Genomic DNA, 12836 nt, shown 5'->3' with positions numbered 1-12836 from the left:
AAAAATGTATTTACATTTGAAAACAATATGAAAAATAGGATGGCAATGCTTGGCAGTGTGTCTTTTGAACTAAGCTGGAAGTTCCCATAAATTTGAAATTGTTTGCGTAATCTTTTGTACCATTAGGTATCAAATCTCTTTTTGTAATTACATAAGAAAACACAACCTCAAATAAAGAAAATGTGTTTAGGTGCTCAAGAAAACTAAATTAGTTTCATCCACAGTCTATAAACATTTTAGAGTCATATATTATCATTGCAGTTGTTATTTTTGAAAGCTGTTATGATTTATTACTCTAAACATACAGCCACAAATTGAAAACACAGATTAAAATGTTTCCTACTTTACCTTTTCACAGTTATCCCATGAATATAAATATTAAATTTATGCATTCAACAGCTTCTGATCAAGTTATATATTGTGAAAAGTATTGTTTGAAATATTATTCCACCACACTAATTGCATAGCTCCGTGGCAAATGTAATTGTTTTCTTATGCTAATAGGCACTTTACAAATCATTGCATAACCTCCACAAATTTACACCATGTGAGTGGTTGTAGAGGCATACGATGACTTCTGGCCTATGACTGGATGGTATTTGTACTTTATTGATACAAGAAATCCTCTTTGATATTAACTCTTCACCCAAAACAGATTGTGACTTCTATTTATTCATTCAAAGATGAGAAATCAGTCAGCTACTCATGCATAGAACTTTAAAAATGAATGTACAATAACAAAACCAAGACAAGCTCTTTCCAATTTCCCTTGGAATTTTATTCCTCTTCACATTTGCAGCACTTAGCCTTGTCCTTATTTCTCTCAGGCACTGCAGTCTCAGTGAAGACTAAGTTGTCTCTGCTTGGCACAAAGCAAAGTAAAAGATAGTGCTGAACTGCAGTGATTGAAGGCAAACAATAGAAGCAAGCATATTGTCTCAGTGCAGCTACTAAATTCTGGTGTGGGTTGCAGCCTATTCTCCCTTCTGTGCCTCTGGCTGATGCACGCAGGGAGAAAAGATTGCTTACTCTGTTTTTCCCAGTGTGTATATCTGCCATGGGATCAAGCACACAGGCAGTAAGCCCTTACACTTGTGCAATGAATTCCATTAAATTTAACTTACACAAGCCTTACAAGATACAGTTCATGCGTACTCTGAAAAACAGATATCTCATCACTGCACGCAAAGCTCCAAGGGTGGCATATTAATTCACAAAATATTAGATATTCCTAAATTTTGGCTAGGTTTTGCGTAAAAACTGAGATTTAAATAATTAAAATAGGTTTGGTGTTTTTTTTTCCCCACACGAAAAGCCCACTAGATGTTAACAGCATTATTGAATGTTTAGTTTAACACAAAATCATTCTCATTCTGCATCAGAATACTACCTCTTCTCACCATTTGCTTTCTTAGGAAGACCTTTCTCTACACATGTATTGAGGAATACTGGCTTTGTTGCAGGTAGGACTACTTTCCCTCTAGCCCCACTGAACTTGTAGGTCATGTGTTGAATAAAAACCCCTTGGAACATAATAAGAAAACATACACTGCCTCTGCTACAAATACTCAAATGGCTCTGATATCCCAGCACGTTAGTGACCCTAAACTGTGTGTTTCGAAGGAGGGTTGGGGGCAGCTTGAAGCTGACAGACATTTGCTTACCCATCAGCTAATTGACCAGGCACACACATGTCCAAACTGAAAGCTTTACTATACCCTTTACAGCAGATTCAGCAGCTCCCCCTCAGCTGCTTTGCCCCTGTTTTCTGCCAGAGAAGACTGGCAATATTTTCCAACTTCTGTTTTCCTCAAAACAAGTTGCATCTAAAATTCCATCTTTGGGTCCCCCCATGATTTCTTGTAGGCAGTGGTTACTATTTATATCTACACATCACAGATTTTTTTCCCATTTTATAACCATTTTCTGATCTGTACATTGGCCTGATGTTGTCAGATTATTTGCTACTTGTCCTGCAAAGCAGTGAAAACAGTTCGGTATCTCCATGTTTGCTGGTATTATACCACTCATTAGACAGCTACTTTAACGTCCCATTTATTGTAATCACCTTGGTTTATCTGTGAACAGGTACAATTTCTGGGAATTATCATTTCAGCTGCCCTAGAAAAATGCTTTCTGTACAAGCTTTATTTTTTAAGTTGACTCTAAGTTATACTTAGCCTGTGGCTTCTGTGTCCTTAATGAACTGTGGCCTGCGTGGAAATACACCACCTCCCTCTGTTACACACATGGAATTGGGGCCTCCAATATGCAATTTATAGACTTTGCTCACAGAGTTGTCTTCTTAATGGCATTTATTTGAGATGCTTTTCCAAGTGCTTTCAGTCTCAGCCTGAATATTCATCTGCCTTTATAACCTCTCAGCTGTTTGCCCTGTCTCTAGCTTTGTTAATAAAGACAGCGCACAGGAAGTTAGTGTATGGATTTATGGTTCCTTGCCACTGTCTTTGTAAACACTCCTACAGCACACTGAATTGCCTTGGTTTGAAGCAATTTAATCCTCTCTCAAGGCCATGTGAAATATTTAATACTTTTTGCATACTGAGTGACCACAAAAGAGGCCATGCAGAAAAACAAATTAATTGTAAATTCACAGGCTAGCACACTTCATGGAGACAAGCCATCTATTTCAGTTAATTCTTTGCAACTAGGTCGGAGTGATCCTATACCAACATCCTCAAGAAAAAGTTTCATTTTCTCTTCCTGCTTTCACTTTCACTGTCATGACTCTAGAGCTGGTGTCTAGTCAGTGAGAGAATCTTATTATAGCAACGTCCAAATGTGACACACAGCAAGGATTAAAGTGTTATCCGACTTGTACGTGCATAAGCAGGCTGCCTGGGAACAGAATTCAGACTGATATTTTCATTTTCAAACCTGCATTTTCCTCCATCTGAGCAGTCAATGGAGCATCTTCCTTTCTAAGTAAGATCCAATTATAATGAGAGCTTAGATTGACAGGAAACATTATTATAACTGAATGAGCTGTCCAATCCATGATTAATAAGGTTTTTCATTTAGGTTCAACAATAGCAGCATCAGATCACTGGCATATTATTATTCAATAACTCATAACATTCATAAGAAGGTTTACTTTCCATTTTAGAGGGTAGAGGGAGATCTCTCACATTCACATGTTCATATAGGGCAGAAGTGGTTTCAATATTTCGTGAGAGGATTTTATCTCTGTGTTTTCTGAAGATGCAAACTAACGAAAAGCCTTATGCCAAATCTAAGCCTGCTGTTTAAAGACTTAGGTTCTGTTTTCCTCATAGGTTCCATATTTTTGCATCCACATTCTTATTGCTTTAACTATGAGAACAGAGAGGGGAATATGAGTAGTGTAAGAGTAGGGTAGGGTGCCCACACTGATGATATGGAGTATAAATAGGAGGCAAACCGAGGCCTCTACAATCTGTATCTGCTCAGTGAGGTGCAAAGCAGCAGATAACCAGCAGATATTTCATGTTAACCACAGTGTATGTTCACATTTTAAAATAATTGTGTGCGGATCAAACAGAGCACATTTTTTCTACAGTACACTAATTTTCATCTTTATGTGAGAGACAGTGAGGGGAGGCTAGCTACAAATTAGGGTATTCACAAAGGGAAAAGAACATACTAAGAAAGAAAAATCCTCCCCCTCAAAAAAACCCCTTTTTATAACAAAAAATGCAATTCTCTCCATCTTACATAAATTCTGCTTTCCCATTCCATTTCACAGTTCGATGAAAGATAACTGGATATTCCATTTTTCTATTTCTCTAGTTCTCAATTTCACCTTCCAAGCCTACCTCCTTGATCTGCTCTCCCATCCAAATGGTGGTGCTGCTCCATCACTGCAAGCAGTATAAATGATTTGGCTGTAAAAGCTGTGTGCTAGGGTTGACTTCAAAAAATGGCCTTTTAGTCCAGAATTCATTTATACATCATCAGTTATGTCCCATTACTTTTTATCCAAATATGATCTATCAATATAAAAATATATACAACCCATACTGTAGAAGTCAATTTCTTAATTTTCCCTTGCTGACACCTTGTGTGCTTGAACAAACTAACCTTTAACATGCAACTTTTAGTTTAATGTTATCTGTCAAAGTCCCACAAACTGGAGAAACCTATGGAGACATTCTGAGGAGCATCTGAGCTTCCATCCATAACCCTTCATGTCTTGAAACTAGCTGCTATCTTCTGTAAGTCAACAGTAGACACTGTATATAACACAGCAGATGCAGAAGGCAAGCACAGAGGCGGATGTCTACTGTAAGAGTAAGCTATGAAGTGGTTAAAAAAAGACCAAGCCTACAAAGGCATTAGTGAGCCTCAAGGTTAACACCTTGCAATTTTAAATGGGACAAGTTCACACCTCTCTTCTTTCTTCTTTCTCACTATTTCAAATATCCACACTTCAGAATCCAGCTGTACTAGACAACAGTCACCTGCTGTCATTGTTTAACCCCAGCCAGCAACCAAGCACCACACAGTCATTCACTCACCTCCCATCTCCCCATGTGCAATGCGAGACAGTGAGAGGAAAAGGCAAGAAAACTCATGGATTAAGATAAAAACAGTTTAAGAATTGAAAATAAATGAAATAAAATAATGATACCAGTAATACTAACAATACTACTACTAATAATATGTAATGAAAATACTACTACTACTACTAAATTTAATATAAAAAATTAATTTAAAATACTACTAAATACTACTACTGTATTAAAATAATAGGAAAAACCACAAATTATAAAAAATGCTCACCACCCACCAACTGATGCCCCGTCAGTCACTGAACAGTGAGAGCCAGAGGCAGAAAGAGAGCAAATCAGAGCTGAGAGACCCTAAAGCCAGACCTCTTTTGTCAGCTTCCCCAGATTATATACTGAGCATGACGTTTTATGGAATGAAATATGTCTGGTCAATTTGGTCAGCTGTCCTGGCTGTGTCTCCTCCCAGCCTTTTGTGAAGAAGAAGCTGGGAACACCAGTGCAGTATGAGAAACTGAAAAAGTCCTTGGCTTAATATTAACATTGTTTGGCAACAACTGAAAACATCAGTGTGTTATCAACATTCTTCTCAGAACAAATGCAAAACATAGCCTCATACTAGCTACTGCGAAGAGAATTAACTCTGTCCCAACCAAACCCAGCACACCTGATTTCTGCACCTCTTCTGTAAATTAACATTCAGTTGAAAATTTTTAAGCCAGGTTAAACGTACTAGTGTTCAGTAATTTCACTGCTGTATTATTTTTATGTTGTTATTGTTTTTCCCATTGTGGTAGCCAATGCACAAAAAGCTACATACATGCAAAAATGATCCCTGTCTCTATAAATACCCAAGATCGGAAAATGAAGCATTGTGTCCCATTTCATAGACAGAAGAGACAGTTATATGAACAAGTTGCCACCAAGTAAATGAGCATGGATTTACAGCTCATTAACTACTCCATGGCAACTGTCTGTGTGGTTATTGCTCCACAGTAAATATGAGGTAGCTCTGACCCTTACTGAAAGTGAGGCAATGTATCTTGCATTTACCTGAGATTTAAGCATCCATATAAAGTAACTAATGAACTGTAAATCTACATGCTTTCTTCATGCAGTTTCTTCATGTATCCTGAGACAATTATATTTATGGGATATGTCTGGTGTCACTGAAGCAGCATGTGACAGAAGTGAGAATGTAAACCAGACCTACTGAGCTTCTGCAAATGCCACGTCTCGCATGACCAGGATTTTCTTGAAGAGCTGCTGTTCAATTGCTTGGCACATCTCCCTTCAAATGAGAGCAATTCATAAGCAAATTCAGCCACTCTTTTCCTCATTAATACTGCAGAGCATGCATATACCACTTACGTAAAACAGATGGATCGGTAAAAGTAGCTTCCAGATACAGTTTCTTCATTTCACACATAAAATGTTATTTACTTTTTCAAAGCCTCTTAAATTTAAAGTTTAAAAGAAAGTGATGATTTGGGAATAGCTTTATCCTAGTTTATTCGTCAGATTTCAACTCTGGTAATCTAGAGTCCAAATTAGTGTGGAACCTAAGCAGATTTAGCCACTGTGTTGTCCAGCAGGCTTATGCCACAAACTCGCAAAGAGGCTTCTTTCTTCTATGATTTTGTCTCCAGTGACTTCTATCAAGTGACACTTTACTAAGACTCCATCACTAATTCAGGTGGACCATTGGTACAAGCCACTCCCTACGGTCATCGCAAGTCTGGGATCATTGTTCTGAATTTCAGTGGCACCACGGAAATCACAGCAAAATAGAATAACCTGTGCCTCCTTAAACCCCTTGTTACCTTCTGTTAAAAAAAAGAAAACATAAAAAGAAGGGAGAGGAAAATCTGAACCACAGCATCACAACATATTGCTGCTTAAAACGTTTACCGTTAAAATTATTTCATGTCCTAAGGTAGAACAAGAACATAATGCTGTTAAATACCTTGACAAAGTTCAGTGTAAATTATACACCTCTATCCGTCTATCCATAAAGTAGGGAAATTAATTTTCTCAGTACAGACATTAACTACATTGTTTTTCAGCCTTTGAAAACTTCCTCATATAATAATTCATAAACCTCACTATTCATTTTATTATCACCATGTTTTTTATGTCATGTCTATGGACTAACACATTCAAAAAGCAGAGAGGGAAAACCCAGGACTCAGACTATCTTTATGAATTTTAATGGATTAGATGAGTCTCTCCACAGCACTCTCAGTTTCCTGATAATCACTCAGTTCCTCACTGCAAGGACTCTTTGGAAGATGAGTTGTGCCTACAGGTCCTTTGGGATTTGACCCTGCTGTCACACCACCAGCAACTTTATAATTTCATTTCATGGGGCAATATATTTCAAAGCATAATCCCAACCTTCTGGGATGCTTTCCGTTCTGGGATGTCCAGCTCCGACAGTACTGCAGAAGCTTGAATTTCATGAAGGAAGGCATAATGTAAAAATGTCAGTGCTTGCTTTTACCTCGAGCACATACAACACTCCAGTGACTCTGATGAACATCCTTCTTTCCTTTTTTTTCTTTTCTCTTATTTTCAGAAGAGGCTATGCCAACTCTAGTTGATTAAACAGTGCCTGTAAACATCCCTGGGCTCAGGTTTAACCTGTGCCAACTATCGCTTTCCCAAACTGTTCTCGGGGGTGATCTGGCAGTTAGAGCACCCCAAGGCCTGCTCCCAGTACACAGTTTGCAAGCAGCCCTACACATCTGAAGACCAAAATTGTTACTAGCACAGACATCAGCCTCTTCATGCCAGTAGGTGTTCAGAGGCCAGAAAAGTCCCCGAAGGTGTCTAGGCAGGGATGGAGTCAGAGAGCCTGGCAGCTGCCTGGAGTTCCAGCTGCTGGCTCTGCAGGAGCTGCCCAGCAGGTTGCTGCCACTGCGGCATCACAGGACTACAGGCACTGTCTTTCCCGCTGGAAATTCGTTGCAGTGTAGAGTGTCTCTGGCCTGTTTAAACTGGAAAACTCCTACATGACTTCTGAACAGACCAAAATACAGGCTGTAATAGGTGGCACTTCAATAACCAGCTATCCACGGGTTTGATTTTCCAACCTTCTTGCCAAGAGGAATAGAAATATTCTGCAGCCTGGAGAAAAACCTCATGGGAAACCAGGCTGCTTGGAATACCAGCTGTAAAAAACCCTACTTCAGATCTCCCCCACAAGTTATATTTTTGGAGAGTTATTCAGTGCTTCCTAGAATTTTGGATTTATTTTTTTACTTTTTTGTCCTGGTTCATAATTATACATAATTATGTGATTTTGTTATGTTTTGTGTTATGTTACGTACTTTCTCCAAGAGAGAAAAAAATGTGGCAGCCAATTCTCCCCTTACTGACATTAATGGCTGTTGGCTCACTCTATGCAGAATTTTCCTCCTTCTTATCAAGGGTCCCATATTTTCATGTGGTCTGATTTTTTAATTTCTTCTGGGTATCCTTTTTATTTTGATATTTCTTTTCTCTTTGTTCTCCAACTAATTCATTTTTAGCTCTAAATTAAGCAATTTGCTTTTAACCAGTTGGCATTTTCATCAGTCAGCATACCCAAATGTTCATCTGTACCTTCCTTAATTTCATGTACTATATCAGCATTTCCTGTAGCAGTAATGGCTTTCTGCAATGAGACTTATACCTCAGATTGCCCTGCTAGTTTTTCAGGCAATTATCTACTGCCTGTCCTTCTGGCAAGCACATTGCTATCTTCCCCACTGTATTTTAGTTCCATAAATACACAGTGCCTACTACCTGCTTGATGTTTGTCTGTGGAAATTTTAAGCTTTTAGTATTGTTTAAAAGAGAAAGAGGTCTTAATGTCATCTGTCCATACTGGGAATACCAGGAAAACTCCAGTCATTTATTAGCTGGGGCTTTAGGGTTTCCTACCCCTCTAACTCCTTCCAGTCGGTTCATACAGAGTCCATAGGGTACCCAGCAGTCCTGGTCGCCCATCATCCACATCAGAACACTTCTCCTGCCAACAAATGCTTGGTTTCTTTTGCAGAGAAACCCACAGCATGAGGTGGGATGACACACATGTAGGCTTCAGCATGGCATGGCACCAGGATGCATATAGGGTTCCCAGGAAATGGACATAGTTATAAGGATCTCTGCAACAGAGCACCAGTACAAAATCCTTCAGATGGGACTGTCTAACCTACGAGAGAGAATTACTTGGCTTGACACCAGTCAGCATCTACAGCCTGCTGCAGTTTTCTCCTGAAAAACCTAGCTAAGACCAATGCTCTGATGAGGTTTGGAACAGTTGCTGCTGGGGAAGGAGACAAAAACCCATCTGAAACCTGTGATGTCCCTGCAACTCCTACACAATAATGCCTGTGGTCTTGGCTTCGACTCACTACATGAGAGAAGAGCAATCTGGGGAGATGTGTTGGGAAGAAACAAGGAAGAGCAAAAGACAAGCCTGTCTGAAAGCAGCAGAGAGGACTGGGGAACCAAGGTCATATAAGTTGCGGGGGCTGAAGAGCACAGGACAAGTGTAGTGCTGGGGGACCCAAGGCACATGGGTATGGGTGAAATCAGTACATGGGATATGAGGAAGGAAAGGGAGAGAGAGTGGAAGGTGATACTCCAGGGAGAGGGAAAGCTCCTCTTCAGTGGGGACACAGAAAAAGAGGGGAAGGACGGCTGCAGCCTCAGCAGCCACAATGCTGCACCTGTCAGAGAGAAGGTGCAGCATTGCACCTTCTTTCTTACATTTGCATCTGCACATTTTTGCATCTGCTAATAAACCACACTTTCCTCCCTCATACCCAGTGCCAAAAGTTCATTAATTCCTGAAGTCTGTTCTTACCTATTCCTTCCTGGCTGTCCTGCATGCATTTTCTAACATGTATTTATTTAGGAAGGTTAGTTTCTTGCTACACAGCAAAAATATTTGTGTTAAATCTACACTATAAAGGTCCTAAAAAATGTGAAAAATGCTCTGGAAGCAGAAAAGAAATAGGAGGAAGGGAAGGAGGCGCTGCAGGAAAACTCATTTGCTGAAAAATGCAGCTTATGTCTTATCAATTTAATTCCAGATAAGTCTTCATTTTGCTGTGAAGACAGATGCGATAAATATGTTAATGGCAGATTTCGATAGTTCAGTTTGTAGAACTGCAAAGCCAGATGGAAATGATAATTTTTCTTTCATTTTAATTTTGAAATAAAAAGCAAGAAAGCAAGAAAGTTCCTGATATCGTAACATTATAATGACTTTTTGAAGGGTAATAGGCCTTAGCACAGAATGACAATTAACTATCATGCACTGGTACTTACTATTTTATTAAATTCCAGTTTCCCCAGCTGGAATTCGCTCAGCTTTCTTGCCAGAGCCAAGCAGGTTACTGCCTGTGACTGACTTTTCCAGTTCTGCATTCATAAAGGTATTTAGCATCAATGCTTACTTGAAGCTGGTATTTTACTGATTCTATTGTTGCTCAGGCTGGATACATGCCAAAGCAGACTACTGAAAATAGCATTGAAGAGAGCTAACCTCTCTTACTGTTTATCAGGAGGCAAATACTGCCTTTTTTAATTCCTTATGCAGCACACACAGTGCCCTCAGGGTATTAGGGGTATGGGGACTGAACTGTGCACTTCCATGCCTTGATTACGGTTCCCCCAGTATTACCATGCACTTAGCAATATTTGGCATGAGCTCTTCTTTGATTGTTTAAATTTAAAACAAAACCATTGATGAGCATATATTAACACTTTATTAAATCTGTAGGGTATTTGCTTCTTGAACTGATAGGCAAAAAGAAAGCTAGAAGACTGTCGTGCTTTAATCCCAGATGGCAACAAACTACCACACATCTGCACGCTCACCTCCCCAGCTCACGCACCTCAGCTAGTGTGAAGAAAATTAACTCTGTCCCAACTAAAACCACCACAAAAAATTTTGTTGCTTGAATTCCCTCGAAGGAAAGGATTCAAAAAGCCTAAGGAAATTTTAGGAAACAATTTCCTAATTTTAGGAAAATTTAGTTTGTTATATTCCCTGTGGTAGTTCTAACTGTGGGAAGAACAGGCACATCTGGCTTGTTCTTTTTAAAAGAATTTTAATTTCAAGAAGGTGAGGTCCTGACTGGTTCCTCCCATGGGAACTTCTCTCCAGGAACAACTTGGCAAGAGAGTGATGCGTTCCGTTCTCAAATCAGTAGCATTAACTTCCAGGGTTTTATTAGGTCATTCTCATTTTCTAGCTAAGCTCACAAATCAAAAACTGAATGGCTTAAACTATTTAATTCAACATGCTATTTAGAGCTCCTTGAGGACTTTATTCCAATGCTTCCAGTAAGCAAAATGTGGTTTTCTTGTGAATGACTGCCTGTATCATACACTTTACCATTAGACAAGGGGTACAATCATTTTGTCATCACTGTTCTCAGTTAGGCGTGCTTGTCAGTAAAGGTGATATTGGTTATTAGATAGTTATCTGCTATCTGATATTGATGTTAAATAGATATCTGATATCTGAAATATCAGATTAATTTCATCATTCAACACATGCTATTTTGTTTCATTAGTTTGCATATATTTTCTTGGGGTTTGTCTTTATTTATTCAATTAGCAAATAATACAAAATTGTTAACATACGTGGTCTGCATGTTTCTTACCCAAAAAAAATGATCAGATGATAGGGAAAGTCTACACTGTAATGTGGAGGGAAGAGGAGAGATCCCCAGGCTCTGGAAATGAAAGCTGTGTCAGTGGGACCCAAGCCACCTTCACGAGCCCTGTGAAGAAGACTGGGCAGAGTGGTTGGTTAATGAAGCTATATTAAGTTTGAGAATTCATCTGTTGTCTCCGGACTTTGCTGAACTCCGCAAACATCTACGTCTCTGCAGCATTGCACCTTGCATGCAAACAGAGGCAGTTCTTGCAGTCATCTGAGGTACCATCCTGGCTGCTAATTTCATACAATTCAGTGACTAACATGACCAAAAGTACACAGTGAAAAATATAGTCCTGCTCCTGGCCCTAGTTTTCTCTTACCAAGGTCAGAGAACAGCAGGCAGAGACAGCTGGAGCCTCTCTGCCCTCACAGCCTTGCTGTGAGCTAAGAGGCAATCAAAGCACAAGCTGTAGCTAGAGGTGACCCACCCTTGCAAAGCATCCTCAGGTATTGGCATAAACCAGCCAGATCATAGTCCTCTGTGGACTCATGCAGCAGCAGCATTTATTGCTGGAGCACCAAGCCAAGCAGAGCTTCCCAACTGGTGGACAAGGAATCCATTCGCCACCCTCCAGCAAGCAGCCAAGCTCCCTGGGCACCAGGCAGGGAGCTGCCTACGGAAGGAGCATGGGAATTCATGCAGCACTAAAGCTTATTCCAGGCTCCCACCTCATCAGGCTTAAATTCGGCTCATTAGGACATTCGTCTGTTGCTTATGCAAATAAGTCTATGCATAGTCACAAAATATGCAAAGAGGGCCATTTATCAGTTTGGCACAATCTCCAACTCCCTGAACCCTCAGACATCCCTGATACACATGGAAGAAAATGCAGCCTCCCTTATCTCCATTGCTGGCAGGGAGGCTGAGGCAGAGCCTATCCACCACCATCCACGTCCTCTCAGAGGATTTGTGGTGCTCGGGGTAGAGGAGATAATGCATTCTGTCTGACTTCAAACCTATTATGTTACAGCTCGGGATGTTTAATCTTATGAATAAGGGACCTCCACTTGTTTCACCTTTCCAGGGAAGGAGATTTACAAATCTGCATAACTCTAAGCATTCTGACTGCAGTTTATTATTTATTTATAACAAGCATGTGACAAAAAAAAGTCCTCTGGAACAGTCTGCTTAAATGGGTTTCTTTGTCTGGACAGCTACAGTCTGAGGCTGCTCTCATGAATGTGCAAAGGAACCTCAGCTCATCCCTCCCCTGCTCTTACTGGTCTCTCCTTGCTTCAGGAAAATCTCTCTTGCATGAGTCTAGTCTAGAGTGACCATCTGCTTTCCACACACATCTGTCAGCAACTGCAGGAAGACTGACTCCTTCTGACAAGGGTATGGGTCTACCAGAAACACTGCTTTAGGGAATTCTTCCCCAGTTATGCTGCTTTAGGGAATTCTTCCCCAGTTATGTACCCCAAGCCAGTGCCAGGATCCCAGCTTGCCTGTTCGGTCCAGGGACCAGTTTCTCGTGTATCTTCATGTCGCAGTTTAATCACTAAATCCAGCACACTTCCCTAGCCTAACAGGATGACTTATTGAAGCTGCTACGAGGCTCACTGTACAAACTAGCAGTAAAGATGTTTCCATATACAAGTAAAGA

This window comes from Eurypyga helias, unplaced genomic scaffold (assembly GCF_000690775.1).
Source record: "Eurypyga helias isolate BGI_N326 unplaced genomic scaffold, ASM69077v1 scaffold289, whole genome shotgun sequence".
Classification (NCBI taxonomy): Eukaryota; Metazoa; Chordata; class Aves; order Eurypygiformes; family Eurypygidae; genus Eurypyga; species Eurypyga helias.
The sequence above is the reverse complement of the archived record's forward strand: the minus strand, read 5'-3'. Positions refer to the sequence as shown.